Here is a 15,647-nt window from a genome sequence, read left to right as displayed (position 1 = left end):
AGTGAGAGGAAGGTGTAAGTCAATGGAATATTTTTTCTAGAAGCAGATAGCATCTGGTCCCTTTAGAACTATTTGATAGCTCTCCACCTGTCCCCCAATTGCCTTGTTGTCAATAGGCCTCTCAGAATCAATGCAGTTACATGGAATAGAGTATTACAACCCACTACTCATCACCATGAAACTAAGTGTACAGCTTTTTTAGCTGGCTAATAGTGTGATGTAAAATACTGTGTACAAAACTCTAAGTTGCTCATGAATCATTCTCAGTATGCTTTCCTCTCCTGTGCTTCTATGAATGAGATATATATCACTATGAACCTTTCTCATAGGCTTTCACATCAGTGTATCCATATTGTTCTCCATAGTTGTTCTGAGTCACTAACAGTGTTGCATGGAACTGAGATTCTAGTTCTAAGACAGACGCCATCTTCCTGTGGTGACACTGACAATTAGCCTTCATTTTTACTCTCAGAGCTTGGTTGCACACTTGACTTTGCTCTTGTTGTTTACTTTTCTGAACACTGTTCTCATAGCTGTGGTTACTTTCCAAATCTTATCTAGATGCTTCTTCCAGTCTTTGGTGCGAGTATTCCTCTCCCACACCTTGGCATTGACATGATACAGTATTAATTAGAGTAAGGGAGAGGTAATAACTGGAACACTTTGGAGTATATAACTTAACATCAAGCATCACTGAGCATCTAAAGTGATTAAAGTTAGTCTGTGGATCTTTTCAGACTAGTATTTATTATATTTTGGGGGTTCTTATTTCTGAAGTTCAGATTTTCTTCTTCAACCCATGTGGCTTATTGGCGACTATTGACTAATCAAGAGGAGATGGATAGAGAACACTGAAACACATGTGAATTGCCCGTTGAGAGAGATTAACTTCCATGAAAGGCAGCATAGCAGATGCTAAATGAAATTTTTAACTGGTTGATAGATTACTCTGGTAACTGAACAAGGGTCCCAAAAACATTTTAGTATGGTTGTTGAGTGTACAACTGTGGCTCAGGTTCCCCCCTCATTTGGACATTTAAATAATTGGCATTGCAAGGTCATGATTATGCAGGTTGAACCTCTGTAGTCCGGCACATGCTTGTCCAGCAACATCCGTGATCCGGCATGATTTTGTTAAGCCAGACAATGACTTACCATGAGTGTGGCCAAGTTTCCTGTGGTCCATAAAGTTTGTTTACACCTCTAAATGTCTTCTGAGGGCCCAGTAAGTAGTGGAAGTGTTGGTAATGCTGCTAGGCAGCATAGACCTCCCATGGTTTGGCCAGTTCTCTCATTTGGTGCTGGTCAGGCCTTGAGGGTGCTGGATAAAAGAGGCTCAACATGAACAAAACAAGATATAATCATGCCAACATACAGATATCATTCCAAACACAGTACAGTGTACATTTTGAATTTTCTTCATATGGAACACCTTTCATTTATTGCAAAGTTGACGATGGTGTTGAAGTCTCTGATTTCAATCTAAACTTCATATTGATATACATAGGTCAGTCTAAGGGGCACCTGTGATTTGATGTCTGAGTAAGAAGGGAGCAAGTTCTTTGGATGTGGGGAAAAAAGTACTGTTCAAAATCGCCTGTCCCAACCTCTGATAGATCTAAGACAACTCTTTGATCCCCAAATTAAATGCAGTGGATTTCAACTGATGCCAGATGTTTTAAACTTAGTGGGATCTGTGATAATCTGATATGTCTACAGTTCTCTCTTCCAGCATTTTTATGTAAACTTTTTATCTTATTTGAAGCTGAGGGATCCCTTGATAGATACATCTTTGGAATCCTTTCTCTGTAAATGTGAAAGGCTCTCAGTGTTGTCAGCTCTGGGGTGATCTCCAGGCTCTCATGCTGTCTGAAGTATTTTGCTATTTGATTCAGTACCCTGTGCCAAATAGTGTTAACATTTTTTGAGAACCATTTGTTTCATGTCCAGGAGATTTACTGCAGTAGCAGCTATAATTTTTCTCAAAATAAAGCAGTTCTTTGCTCCCTCATTAACTCTGCTAGGGCTCCCCACCACTCCCTTTAATAGTGGCCAGATTAAAACACTATTCAAAGTGTTTCCGTTGGTATCAAGTAGTATATCATCACTGCTGTGTTTGTAGTTCTAAAATCATCTAGTTGCACTAGATAAATCTTGCATATCATTTGTCTAACACTTTGAGTTCTGCATCTCCATCTTCTCATTAGATGTGCTCTAAGGGGCCCTCTTTTGCCTAAATGCTTTTCCCCGTTTCTTTGATTATTGATTATACTTGTAATACTCATTATTTGGTTGGTAAATACAAGCAGACTGTTTTCTCCTGTTGGTACCTTTGTTAGGTATTGCAACCCCTTGTATTTGTATTCTCAAATATGCTCACTTTAAAACTTCCTTCCTTAGTGTAAAAATAAGAAATTAAAAGTGGTAGTGTACCTCTGTCTATTGAAAAGGGACAGGAGGCTATATGATCCTGTAGGAGTTTATGGGTCCCTTCCACTCAATGTCCAAGACAGTAGCAGAATATAGTGCAAAATGCAAAACATGTTTTGTAATCTTAATGTTTTATATTTCAGAGCCTCTCAGTCCAGAATGCTAAATCCAGGCATGGTGATGTACATGGAAAGAAACATTTTATACTTGCTCATTAAAAGCACAGCGAGGAATGGCTTGAGCTCCAAAGGAGTCTTAAAATGAAAAGCTGGGGGCATAAGAACTGGCATGATGAAAACAAAGGGGTGTATTCATCACACAGGAGCAGTGGCCTTCTGCCTCATGGAAGCTGCAGGGAGTCTACCTGGCAATACTCTTTGCACTTCCCTAGATGGTGCTGCATAAACTTGAAAAGGGTGCAGAAGCTTTTCCTCCTGTTTTGAGTTTGGGACACAGGGATGTGAAAGAAGAGAGCAGGTACTAGGGAGCACCTCTGCTCTCTGCAGATGCTGAGTTTTGTTTTTAAATCTTGGTTTTTAATCTGTCTCTAGCACCAGGTGGACACATGGGTGAAATACCCTATTGGTCCAGGATCCTGAGGTGCTGAGGCGAGGACTTGGGTTAAAAGCTAGAAATTCTTGATCTAAAGAAGGGTGGCTTGCTGATCTACCACAAAAACGGGAGATGCTTCTCTGAAATAATCCATCATGCACTTCAGTCTAGTGTTTCAGAAATCACTAAGTTATACCCATTCAAATTCAGGTTGTTAAGAGAAAACATCTCAAGTTTTACACAGATTCTTAATGGTGTACATAAGGTGTGTATAAAGTTCCAGTATGCACCAAATAAAAAAAGAAATTATATTTAGTATATCTATAATCAGGAACTGTAGATCTGGATTTGTATGCTAAGAAGGTATGCTCTTCCTATTCAGCTACTTGAGTTGTTTGGCTTCAGACTGCTTTTACAAGCAGGCATATAATGTGTAATCAGTTTGTTTGGCATGGTTTCCATGAAAATCGTAAATAAAATACACTATTTTTCTGTCAGACATTGAAATTGTTTTGCTTTATTCTTTACAGTTTTTTTTCAACCCACAGCTTGTTCATGCAAAAGGCAGGTAGAGTGTTCAGGTTTTTGGAAGTGGAGAAGACAGAGATGCTGAGTTAAAAATACTACACTGTGTTCCAAACTGTGTAGTGCCAAAGTCCCTCTAAATTAGTTTTATTTAGCTCAGTGGTGGGCAACCTGTGGCCTAAAGGCCACATGCGGCCCACTGGAGTTCTGCCTATGGCTGGCACACCCTTTTTCTGCCATCCTCCCTTATGCACCGCTTGTATACTGGGGCAGTGGAGCCCCACACTTGTTACTTCTTCCCCTCTCTCGCAGCACTTTTGGAGCTGTTTATGGCTGTTCAGTCTTGGGAAGGGAGAGGACAGAGTGCAAATCAGTGGATTTGTGTACCTCCAAAAGTGCTGGAATGGTGGAAATAGGAAGGAGTAGGAAGTGCAGGGCTCCAGTGCCCAGTGTGTGAGAGGTGCATGAGGGATGGGGGCAGACAAAGGGTGCACAAGCAGTAAATGGAACCTCAGTGCTCCACAGGCTGCAGGTTGTCCATGCAGCCCACTGAGACGGAGAGCCACTCGTGCGGCCCAGTCACTAACCATGGTTGCCAGTTGCTGATTTAGATGAATTTGCAGACTTCTTTTCAAAGTCTTAGAGTGATCATAAGGAAGCCCTGAAAGTGTGACAGATTTGTCAAACTCAGACTTCAGTTTCCATGTGTGGTATCCTGATTTGATGTTAGCAGGCTAACAAAAGATCCTCCACTGTTCCTCAAGGAACAGTTCAGCTTGACTTAAAAAATAAAATGGTTGCATCATAACTCCCCATTTTTAGTTTTCTGGCTTCATGTTGTTAAAGATGTATTTAACTCCATTGAGCTATCCTTTGTGAGGTACTTTGCTGCTGTTGCTAGTTTAGCTATTTGGGGAGGAGCCATGTTGGATAGTGATATTTAGTGAATTCTGGATTCTTTATGCTTGTGAACCCTAAGGTTTGCAGAAGCTGTTTATATTTCATTACACTGTGTGGGAAATGGAAATTATTCCCAAATGGACAATGAAATGATTTTCAATTTACATTGTTGAGTGATGGCCAACTTCTGTATTTGTATTGACATTCAGTTGTACAGACTGAAGATGTTACATAAGACAAAATATACATCGGTGCCTGTTACGAACCACGTTCTTTAAAATATGGGGTCAGGTCTCCTATTTGACATATCTTCAGGGATTACAGGTTTAAACTACAGAACTTTTAAGTGAAATCTTATGGGATACTGTGATTAAACAAACTGTGTGCCATGGAAAGATCAATTGGGCATTATCAAAAGAAAGTTAGAACAAGACTGTAGGTAATATGCAGTGGGAAGAAATCCACAAAGCAAGGGAAGGAATGGATTCAGGTGGCCTCTTTAAAATGAGAGGCGCATTGAGCATAGAAGCATTTTTGAATGAATTAGGCTCTGATGTACAGACAAAACTTGAATCCCTGTATCGCAGAAATCAAGAAATAAAGGCTTATGTTCAAAGAAGATTGTTGGCTGATTTGCGGTAGGAAAGCCTGCATCTCATCAACATGCACAGATGTTGCTATGGAGATGTGCGTATGTATTTAAGCTTGCAAGTGTGAGAATGTGTCGATATAATAGACTGAGAGTCTATAACAGTAGAGAAGAGAATAATAAAGCATTGAGTTCCACAAAGTGTAGGGAAAGACATTAGAACTTACAAATGGTTGAGTTGGGAATTTAGCATGCAACTAATTCCCAAATGAGCCAGGCAAAGGAATCACATTGTTTTTCAATTTCATTTTGTAAATGAGAATGCAAGAAGCATCAAACATGTTGTTTGCTCGACACTGCAGAAAACTACTTCACCATTGCAAAAGAAGTAACAGACATAGAGAGGCTCCACATTCTCCTGAAAAACAGGATTATTTTTGAAGGTTTGTGGTTAGATCATTTTAAATTCCATTTGCCTAACCTGATATATAAAAGTTCCTAGCCTAATTTTTTTTATTCATTTTATATCTTCAATTGTTGCATTTTATTACATAGATGGAAAAAATGTTTTCATGGCTTCAAATGCGTGCTTGCTATTTAAAATATCAGGTCTTCTACATTTTGAATTAATTAATTAAAGTTGTTTATGGAGGCCTCTGAACCCAAATACTTGTCTTATGTATGCCTATGCTGCAAAAGACCACCCTTGGGAGCCTCTCTGAGCCTAGGTTATCCGATTTGTGCGCATACTCTGGTGCTAAAACTAGCAGTGTAGACATTCACATTCAGGCTGGTGGAGAGGCTGTGCCACAAAGCCCAAATGCCAGCCCAAGCCCCAACACCTACACTGCTATTTTTAGCCCTCAGTATGCACCTGGGACAATTGATCGAAGCTCTGAGACTTGCTGCTGTGTATTTTTTATTTGCTGGTATAATCTCAAATTGCACTGGTGAAAGAAATACTTGCCCTGATTCTTTCTCACTGGTACACATCAAGGGTAAATCCACTGCAGTAAGTGGAGATACATATATTAATTTGCTCAAAAAGAGAATTTAGTTTACTATTCACATATTCCAAGCATTGTAGAGTAGCAGGTTGAGGAGAAGTCTGTGTTTCCAAGAGGCCTTACGTTCGAATCCAGACCCTGCTGGTCTTTCATGGTATGGCTTTCAACATGTCCTATAACCTCCCTGTTTGTTTATCCATCTCAAAAATGGACTTAACCTTTATTTGTGCTTCATAGTAGTGATGAAAATTAGTGTTTATACTATTCTATTATAATTCAAAGTGCTACAAAATTTTCATAATTATGTATTTAAAAGATGCTGGCCATCAGGCATACTATGTATACAATACAGGTTAGTAAAACTACCCATTGATTTCCATGGAACTTTGTTTGGTTTGCTCAGTCTCTAGCTTCCAGCATTTGAAACATGTTGTCTGAGGAACCCACTGGCATGCCACATTGATACAAAAAATGCAGTGCCATGGCTGTCGAAAATAAGACTAAAACCAGATTTATAGAGGGATGGTAAAATATCGAAGTGTCTTTAAAAAGGTAACTCTTCCCAGTTTTGAACTACACTGTTGAGTGCTGATGTTGATTTATTTGTGAGCATTTTGTGAGCTTATTGTTAATCATTCTGTTTTAATTCTTTTTAATGAATTCATAGAGTTCTAGATCATTCAGTTTTGGCAAAGGATTAAATACTCATGTTTGTCATACAGACGTTATTTTGGAGTTAATTGTTCTTTCCCAACAGTTATTCACTCCAATCAATGGTTAAAAAATCTGACTTGGAAGGATTTAGCAAATGGCAGTGATGACTAGAATCCTCTCTCCCATCTAATGTGTGTTTTTATGCCCAGCCCTTACACCTTACCTTGGAAGTGCCTGGTACTGGGGAGATAGCCACAGTGATTTAGAACATCACTGCTTTGGCTTCTGCCTCTCCTCCATTCTAATGAGTGCTTAAAAAAATGAAAAGAAATTCTAATAGTGGAATCTTCACATTTCACAGGGTAGGGTGTTATAAAAAGCCTTCAATTTCTTAGCAGTACTTATAACTGGAAAAGAAACAGCTGGTTTTTCTTGAGGAAAAACAAATCTCATTACTACTTGATTCCTTATCTCCTCAATAACTTAGTACATTTGATTGCTTGAATTGTTTGGATAATTTCATTTTTTCTGAAATGGTGGCTTTCCTGTAAGTGGAGGAAGATCACTATAATACGACTGTCTTTTTGCAATATGTACTATGTAATCTGGTTTATACATTCACTGGAGACAATTCATTGTATGCTTGTGAAGATAAACGTGAAGCTGTAATGTACCGTCAGTGAGCACTTTGTGCGTGCTTTTTTATGTGAAATTTTTAACAATTCACTGATCTCGCATCAAGCTCTTTTTCGCATGTTGTGTCATAACTAGCTCTTTTTTCTGCTTCTACTTTATACACATGGATGATCTGTTCGAATGCTGTCTCAGTTGAAGGTTGGTCTAATCTGTGCCTCATGTTCCCATTACATCTTAACTATGGGGGTCAATCTTGCTACCTTTGAATTAATTACTCAAGTGTGGTAAATAGTAAGCATTTCTTGATGTCAACAGTGTCTCTTCCCCTTTGGACTCATGTTAGCCAAGAGGATGCATTGAGTAGCTCCAGAGGACTGTAGCACCTCTTAACAAATCACCAAATCAACTTCATTTGTGACTGATGGGAGCAGTTACGCTTCATCCCAATAAAATTTAAGCTTACCCATTTGTAAAAAGATAAAGTGTTTGCTTCATCGTGTTTGCCTAATGACAGATTTTAGATTCTTATTACTGTTCCTATCCTTTACATTATTAGAGCATACTAAATCCTGGAGGTTTAAGTCTTGTCCAATTAGTTAACTAAGAGCAATACATAACATAAGTTCAGCCAGTAAGGCACATGGAATTATTTGCAGTTTTTACTTGAAAGAGTCATTCATTGAGGAATGGCTTTAAAAAGAAAAAAAAGCTGCTGACACATTTATGTTCTACATTTTTCTTTCCCTTTTGGTTTAATTCAGTCTTTGAAATAAAGTCACCATTTCAGTCCTATTGATAAGTCCGAAAGAGAAATCTTTACCAAAAAAAAAAAACAAAACCCGTCTCCTCAGAGCAATTGTGTAATTTTAAAGGTCATTACTAAATATATACATATATTTAAAATAATTTTCTTTCTCCCCAGCACAATGTATATGTTGGATGTTAAAGGTGCCCAATCTCTAGGGTTATAGAAAGTTCAGTAAACATTTGTGTGTTTATTCAATAAATGTGTTATATTTTACAAGCATACGTAATTCTGTTCATTTCTCTGTATCATTTCTTGAAATTGTATGTGGCACAGTAGTTGTAGAATTTAAAAGTTGTTTCTCTTAAAATGCTTTAGAGAAAGCTGACTGAGATGGTGGTTTTATTTCAAACAGTTTTTAAAAGGCCTTGGTCTGTTCTGTATCTAAACATCTAAGAGGCATATTAAGACATCAGATTTATTTGCAGACATAGTTGTTTGAGCATGATGTAAGCAGTTTGGCCATAATAATACTGTGAATACAAATGGAAGATCTATAGATAGATATACATGGAACATTCACTGTGTATTCTTAAACTCACTCCTGTGCTAGTAAAGTTTGGTATACAGCTTGATGGCAGGTTTCCCCTAAGAGATCATTTTAGTTCTCAAGATAAATGTTTGCGTATTTACTATACGGTACTAATAATTAGGTTTCATTCAATTGCTTGTGCATGTTATCTGGTAGGAGAGAAGAGACCTATGGGTGCACTTCAGTCCATAGCTTCATTACTGCTGACACTGTATGATGATGATTTTCTCCACAGAAAACGCCATCCAGACCTTATATCCCTTCCTTCTTGGAATGGGGTAGAGAGTAGATGTATTGGAATGAGACTGTGAAAAATGGGTGCATCCCTTTTCCAACAATTTCTAGGACTATGTCTACACTAGAAGCATCTGTCAACAGAAGTTACTGTTGACAAGAAAATCTGAATAGAACCTCTGTTGACAGATTACATCTAAATGCTAGTTGCTCCGTCAACAGAGAACTGCCAGGCTGCACTGCCTTCTGGTGCCAGAAAGTGGAATGCCAGCTCTTCAAAGAGGGCTGCCCAGCAACCAGAAGTCCTTTCTGTCGACAGAAGTGCCTACATTGGGGACATTGTCTACAGATTGTTACACCTCAAATTTTTGAGGGATAATACTGTCGAGGCAAATGCAGAGTTCTGTCAACCCTTGTGTCAGCAAAACTCTCCAGTGTAGACACAGCCTAGATGAATTATCTTGCTTTATCTCCCCAAACTATCTTAACATTCTTCTTCTCTGGGTTGCAGTCAGGAAATGTGCTCTTAAAGCTGTTGCAGTGACAAAAGGAAGCTGTTTTCCTCCACTAATGAGACACAAGTAGAGTAATATGTTGCAAAAGATAGGAATCAAAGTTGGTCACAACACGACATTTTTATCAGTGTGACAGCAATGTTCTGCTTAAAAATGACTGTTGACATGAAACCTGGACTTCTCAGCTGTGGTGATTGCTGCCTTGAACTAGTATATATTGCTGTCATAGAGCTAGGTTACAAAATACTTCTGGATAGTGCAAAAACATTTCCACTTTTAGACAGATGTTAAGCACAAAGGGATTTCACCTAACTGTTGCGGGATGGTGGTGGTGGTGGTTTTTTGGATTTGTTTATTTATGTTTTGCTGAGTACACTGTAGTTTGGTTCTATAAAAAGATTTGAGTTTGCATCTTTGCTGTTGCCTTCATGATTTTGTATGGTATTACTGTTTTTTCGGTAGTGTTCTTTAAACGTAAAACATATTTATATTAAAAGCTGCAGTACAATGAAGTTGTCTTATAAGGTTCTCACTGACCCTAATCTTTGAGACATGTTAACTAATGGTGTTTTGCATTTTCAAGGAGTGCACTAAAAAGGTGATGACATATGAGTTACTGAATAAGGCACTGTGCAGTGTGTGTAGCAGAGTTTGTGCAGACCTTGTGCAGTGTAAAAAGCAGTTTTCCTGTGCCTATATTTGCTTGTTTTTTATACAAATAAGCATACTTCCTTCAGACTTGCCTGTCTCCAGCTATGTGACTGGGTTGCATGCTGAGATATTTCTGCAGAAGAGAAAAACGAAAGTGTGTGTGTGTTGTGGGGGAGCCATCTCTCTGCTAGATTGGCGGAAGTCTAATTTGATTTTGGTCATTTGTGGAAAGTATTGTCATTTAAAAATATGAGGGACTTCTTGGTGAGCGAACTGTAAGCAGATACAGAATGTATCCCTGGAATAAAACAATGTCAGGTTCAGCAACAACTTTTCCTTAGCACTTATTTTGTTTATCTTCCAGTAATGTTCTGATTTATGTTTACTAGAGTCTTTGAACTTCAGCTGTCTTGAACAATCTCTAGTCTATTACTTATTTTAATGTTGCTTGAAACAGGGTCACTTTTTTGCTGTGGTGCTCTGGGCAATTTCACTGCAGTGCGCTTCCCTTCCTTTGTTTAACCTGTGACCTGTGAAAACAAGAGTTAATCAAAAGTTCTAAGGTAGCTAAGAGGAAGGGGAAGTGTTCGGTTACAAATTAAATATGAGCAAGTCATAAGCCATAAATCCTCAATAGTGCTACCAGTTGTGCTACTTAAGTCACATGTGGTATAGAGTGTTTTGGTTATAAATTCAACCTCTGTGTCCATAGGTTTTTTTGTTGGATTGTTTTTAAAGACTATGTAGCACTTTAACTTCTCTAGGATTAAATCCACGTCTTATGTTTTCAGCTGGCATCTGAACACATTTTTTTTCTCTTTTACCGCTCTTCAGTGGTGATTTTTGCTTCTTAAGTATTTTGTGACTATTCAGTGAATGGAGGCAGACAGGCTTGTTTCCTCAGAGAAATAAACGTATGGAATAAGTGGCCAGATAAAGCTATGGAAGCAAATAGGATAAATGATTTTGAGGCAGTTGGATACTGAACAGTAACAAAAAGGTTTCCAGTAGCATAATGGCTGAAAAGCAAAGTGAGGGCTGAAATGAATGTGTAGGAGACCACAACTTTATCATACCTTCAAAACTAAATAGCCCTTAAATTTAGAAGAAAATTTATGTAAGAGCAGTTAACTACGCTATATTGGTTCTTAAAGTAAGAATACAAAAATGCTATGCTGTGAGACTCAAGTTAAAAGTTTGAGCCTGCAGATTTTTTTTCACCCATTGTTTCCTCCTTGTGGCTGTTAGAAATGTATTATGGTTGCTCTCTTAAAGCATGTGCTTATCTATATCTAATATGGAACATAGCAAACCAGCCGTCATGAAGCACTTTAAAGACTAATAAAATAGTTTATTAGATTATGAGCTTTTGTGGTACTGACCCACTTCTTCAGATCAGTAGCATTTCCAGAACAGACTGACAGTGGGATGATGTAAATTTTAACCCTAAGAATTTGAATGGTTGCAGTATAATTACAAGCATACCACTAGTGAGTTTTGCAAATCTTCCCAATGAAGTGTCATTTAAGCCTCTATTCTTTAAAGTGCTATCATTTACTCCAGGTATGTTACCCGTTTTACAAAGAAGCTGCTTTACAAATTCATGGCAACAATCAACCTCTACATATTCTTAGAGTAAGCCTACATCATAGGGATAGGCAGATATATAATATGCAATTTTTTGTAGTGTAACTGAAATCACCATAAATTAGATCTACTTACTGGGAGGGCCACACAGAGCTGAGTCAACAGAAGAAAACTGTTTCATCAGCTCCCCTTACTCCTCTCGTTCTGGTGGATTATCAGAGTCGATGGGAGAGCAATCAGTGGTTAACTTATCATGTCTATACTAGACAGGATAAATTGACTCCCTCTGGATTGATCACTGCCCTGTTGATACAGCCTGCAGTGAAGACATGCCCTTAAATTATTACGGTTAAACCACTCTCTCCAGCATGCATGATAATAATCAGTCTGCCACGTGAACAGTCTCTTCCTACAGTAGGGACGGTCCTTGTAGACAGTTTGAATCTCAAATTGTCTTACAGTATTTGTAGAGCAATTTAACATTTTACTGGGGCTACTTCACTCTTCACTCAGGTCATTTTGGTATTGTATGGATGAAGCTATAGCCCAGAGTAATATTTGGCAGCCAGTGATCTACAAAGGTTTTGAGAGAAAGGCAAATTACTGTATTATGTGTCAGCAGGTTCAGCGCAGTCCCTGCCTTAAACTTGTTGCTGGTGAAACACACATGCAAACCTCACACCAGTGCATTTTGGCAGATAAGAGGGGTAGCTAAATTGCCTGTTTGTGAGGTAAAAATAAAAATGGTATGAAACATTTAATGTTAGGTTGTCTGTACTGAGGGAAAAATGCCTAACGGAGTCAGGCTGAGATTGTGCTGAGGGAGATGGCTTACTGGGCCCAACTACAGGAGAAGCATTCAAAGGTGCATAATTAGATTGTTTCAGTGACCTGGCTTTGAAGTGCATCATAACAAAGCACATCACTGCCTGCATCCAGAGAGACCAAGTTACTTTGTTTTTTTCCAAGGTGTCCATCTGTTGCTCTGGGTATTTTAAAATGCAAGATATGAAAGTTATAATTGGAATGAACTGGCTGATACTATATTAGTAATATTGTAAGCAGCAAAACATGAATGTAAACAACTATCAGCCCTTATGCTAAATTCTCTAGTCATCTCTGATTTTTGCCCAAACTTTTAGCCTTTTAAGGACTGGTCCCCACCCTATCCCAGTTCTGAACCACAGGTGTACAGTTTTTACCTTTCTAAAAGCAAAATACAGAGTGGAAGAAGCCTGGAGAAATTTTCTTTCCTTTCCCGCAGGTCTGCCTGACACACTGAAGCAGGACGGTGTCTCAAGACAACTGCTGTAGGCTAGAAACCTTCTACGTTTATACCCAGATGAAAGGAGCAATGCAGAGTCTCGTGGGGATTCTCCACTGGCTACATAAAGCTTGGTTAGAAAGCAAGGAGTCAGGCTGTGGCAGCTTGGCAAACACAGCACAGGTCCCCAAAGGCATTCTCTTGTATGCTTAATATTGTATCTCATAGAAAACTGTAGTCTAAACATCCAGACCTTTTACAGATGTGTTGGTTTGGAAAAGTTCTTCTACGTTAGCAGTAATTCTGTTGGGCAATGGATCTCTTGTTTGAAAAAGCAAAGTTTCTGATTTCTGGATATTTTTGTATCATTCGTCTACTCACCACCCCAGAAGAGTCTTGCATAGCTCCCTAGTAGCCGTGATTCCTGACATTCCTTGTGTTGTTGCCAGTCTTGTAGCATGAAACATGAACACATTTCATCATCACTCAAATTGTGTTGCTAATTTTCAAATTAACGTTGTTTAAAATCTTAAAATACTGAACTAGATTGGTTACACTGACCTGTGAATATTATTTGACAGAATAGGAGTACAAAGTAACAGGCCAAGATAAAAAGCATGTCCAATAAAAGAAATAAATGAGCAATAAAGAAAAACAGGGAGTAAGCAAGTGTGATAGCAATGACAGTATGCCTCCCCAAACTGTGTGTAAGAATGGCCCTCCGTTCAGACATTTTAGCAATGTGTAAATATAAATATTCATCTGCACTTTCTTTTATACAAAAACTATATACTAGCTGCTGAGTGACAGAGATAAAATTGAGTTTGGATCCAATGTCCTTGCATGCAACTGAATAAAACCTATAGAGTTGGCAAGTTTGGTTTAATGAAGCAATACAGGAAACTCTGTTGGCTCTGTAGCAAGATAAGGTTCAGCTGTGAACTCTGGCCTCCCAATAGGGGAAAACAGTGGCTCTTTGAAGAGGCATACAACCCGACTTTGGTTTCAAAACCTCAACACTGCCATCACTAGATAAACATCAGTCAGTGCAAAAAGGTACATGGAAACTAATCTATCACGTCCAGCCCCAAATTTTGGACCAAAAGGACTAAACTTTTAGTTTTGTATGAGGATGCAACCCAGTCAAAATTAGAAATTGAAATCTCTCTAATTTAGTAGTTATATGCTATTGACATAAATCTAGTTGAAAACACAAATAGAATGTTTAATCTAAGATATTATAATTTGGATTTTGTAGGTGGCATTTTCAGCTGAGAATCCATGCCTGATTTAGTCTAATTAACTATGTCTTCCTTGAAAGTAGGTTTTCTTTTTCACATTGTTAACCTAAACTCCCACCTGCAAAAAAAAAACAAAAAAAAAAAATTGTGATGCTTGCATGGGTTTATTTGCCAGGTTCTTCTTAATTATTGTTCAGGAATCTTACTCTGAAAGGATTTCTTGTTGCTATTATATTGGCATTTAACACAGCTGAGGTTTATTTAACTAAATGGGAAGAGAGAAACTTATCTGTCTAATCCCTCTTGAATGTTTACATTGTCATGCCAAACGAGTCGTTGTTTAAAGCAGTAATTCTCTCTCTCTCTCTCTCTCTCTCTCTCTCTCTCTCTCTCTGCAATCTTCAATATGTGGTTCCCAAAGTCACTTGAAACATATTGACATAAGCGATAGTACTGTCATATAATGTGAAAAGCTAAGTTGCTTATCAGTATATTTTGATAAGCTACTTAAATTTTACAGTAGCATTTGCTGGCTTCAAACAAATGTTAATGATGGAGTGCTGTTCATTTTATCTGTCACGTATATTACCTCTCACTTCATTTATTACTGCAAGCTGTACAGTTTGTAACCGGGGGCGGGGCAGGGGCATGCTGATTTCTTTACAGATGGCAGGATGTAGTCCTATTATGTAAACGCTTTAAATCTTGTCCAACTATATCAAAAATGTATTCCATTTGCTGCACAAGGCATCTGTGATTAACAGAGTAATCACTTTATGCTTCATTCTCCTATCTTGGCTGTTCACTACAGCTTAGGGGAAATTCCTTGTAGAGATTTAAAAAATGAATACAACCAAAAATCCTTGCCATGCAAGCATTTTAGAATATCCTAGCAAAGCTTTCTACAGCACAAACTAGTGTTTTAGCTGTCTGTCCTTATGTGCAGAGGAAACTTCCCTCAAAGGCATAACAGTACTAGACAGACACACAGTGTGAAAAAGCAGATACATTATTTTCAATATGTTCACACCTTACAGAGGTGACTGTTGGTTACCTATTATTGTAAAGAGCTGATATAGTATAAGTTAGACAAATTTGCATTATGTTGAAAAGTGTACTTGGTCTAACTACAGCTTGAATAAATCGAATGTTATAGATGCTGGGTGAGACAGTATACCCTTCATTCTGGGAATTCATTCTGAAAAAAATAATTTTGATGAATGTGCAAATAATTTTATGGTAATAAAAATAAGGACTGGATCCAATTATAAAACGAACGCCTCATTCTACAGTTTGGGCCTCAGTAGTTGCACTGAGGATCAATAATTAAGCATGTGTTTTGGGAAAACTTTATATAATTAAAGAGGTGTCCAACAATATGTACACTTATAAACAATTATGAAATTTTACTACTGACTGCATAGGCAGTTATGGCTTCTGTATGGTCACCCATATGTTCTCTGTAGAGTGAAATCAGTTTAGAAATGGTGGCCTTTGTTTTTGAATTTTCACCAATAACTTCGCT

The 15,647-nt window shown here is 38.1% G+C and overlaps 1 protein-coding gene across 10 annotated transcripts in view; it reads left to right on the top strand.

The window, feature by feature from the left end:
• Positions 1–15,647, top strand: part of DENND1A (DENN domain containing 1A) — a 406,341-nt gene that overhangs the window by 187,694 nt on the left and 203,000 nt on the right. The window lies entirely within an intron of this gene.

The sequence above is a fragment of the Carettochelys insculpta genome, chromosome 21 (assembly GCF_033958435.1).
Source record: "Carettochelys insculpta isolate YL-2023 chromosome 21, ASM3395843v1, whole genome shotgun sequence".
In the NCBI taxonomy this organism is placed as follows: Eukaryota; Metazoa; Chordata; order Testudines; family Carettochelyidae; genus Carettochelys; species Carettochelys insculpta.
This window is presented reverse-complemented; position numbering and strand designations above follow the sequence as displayed.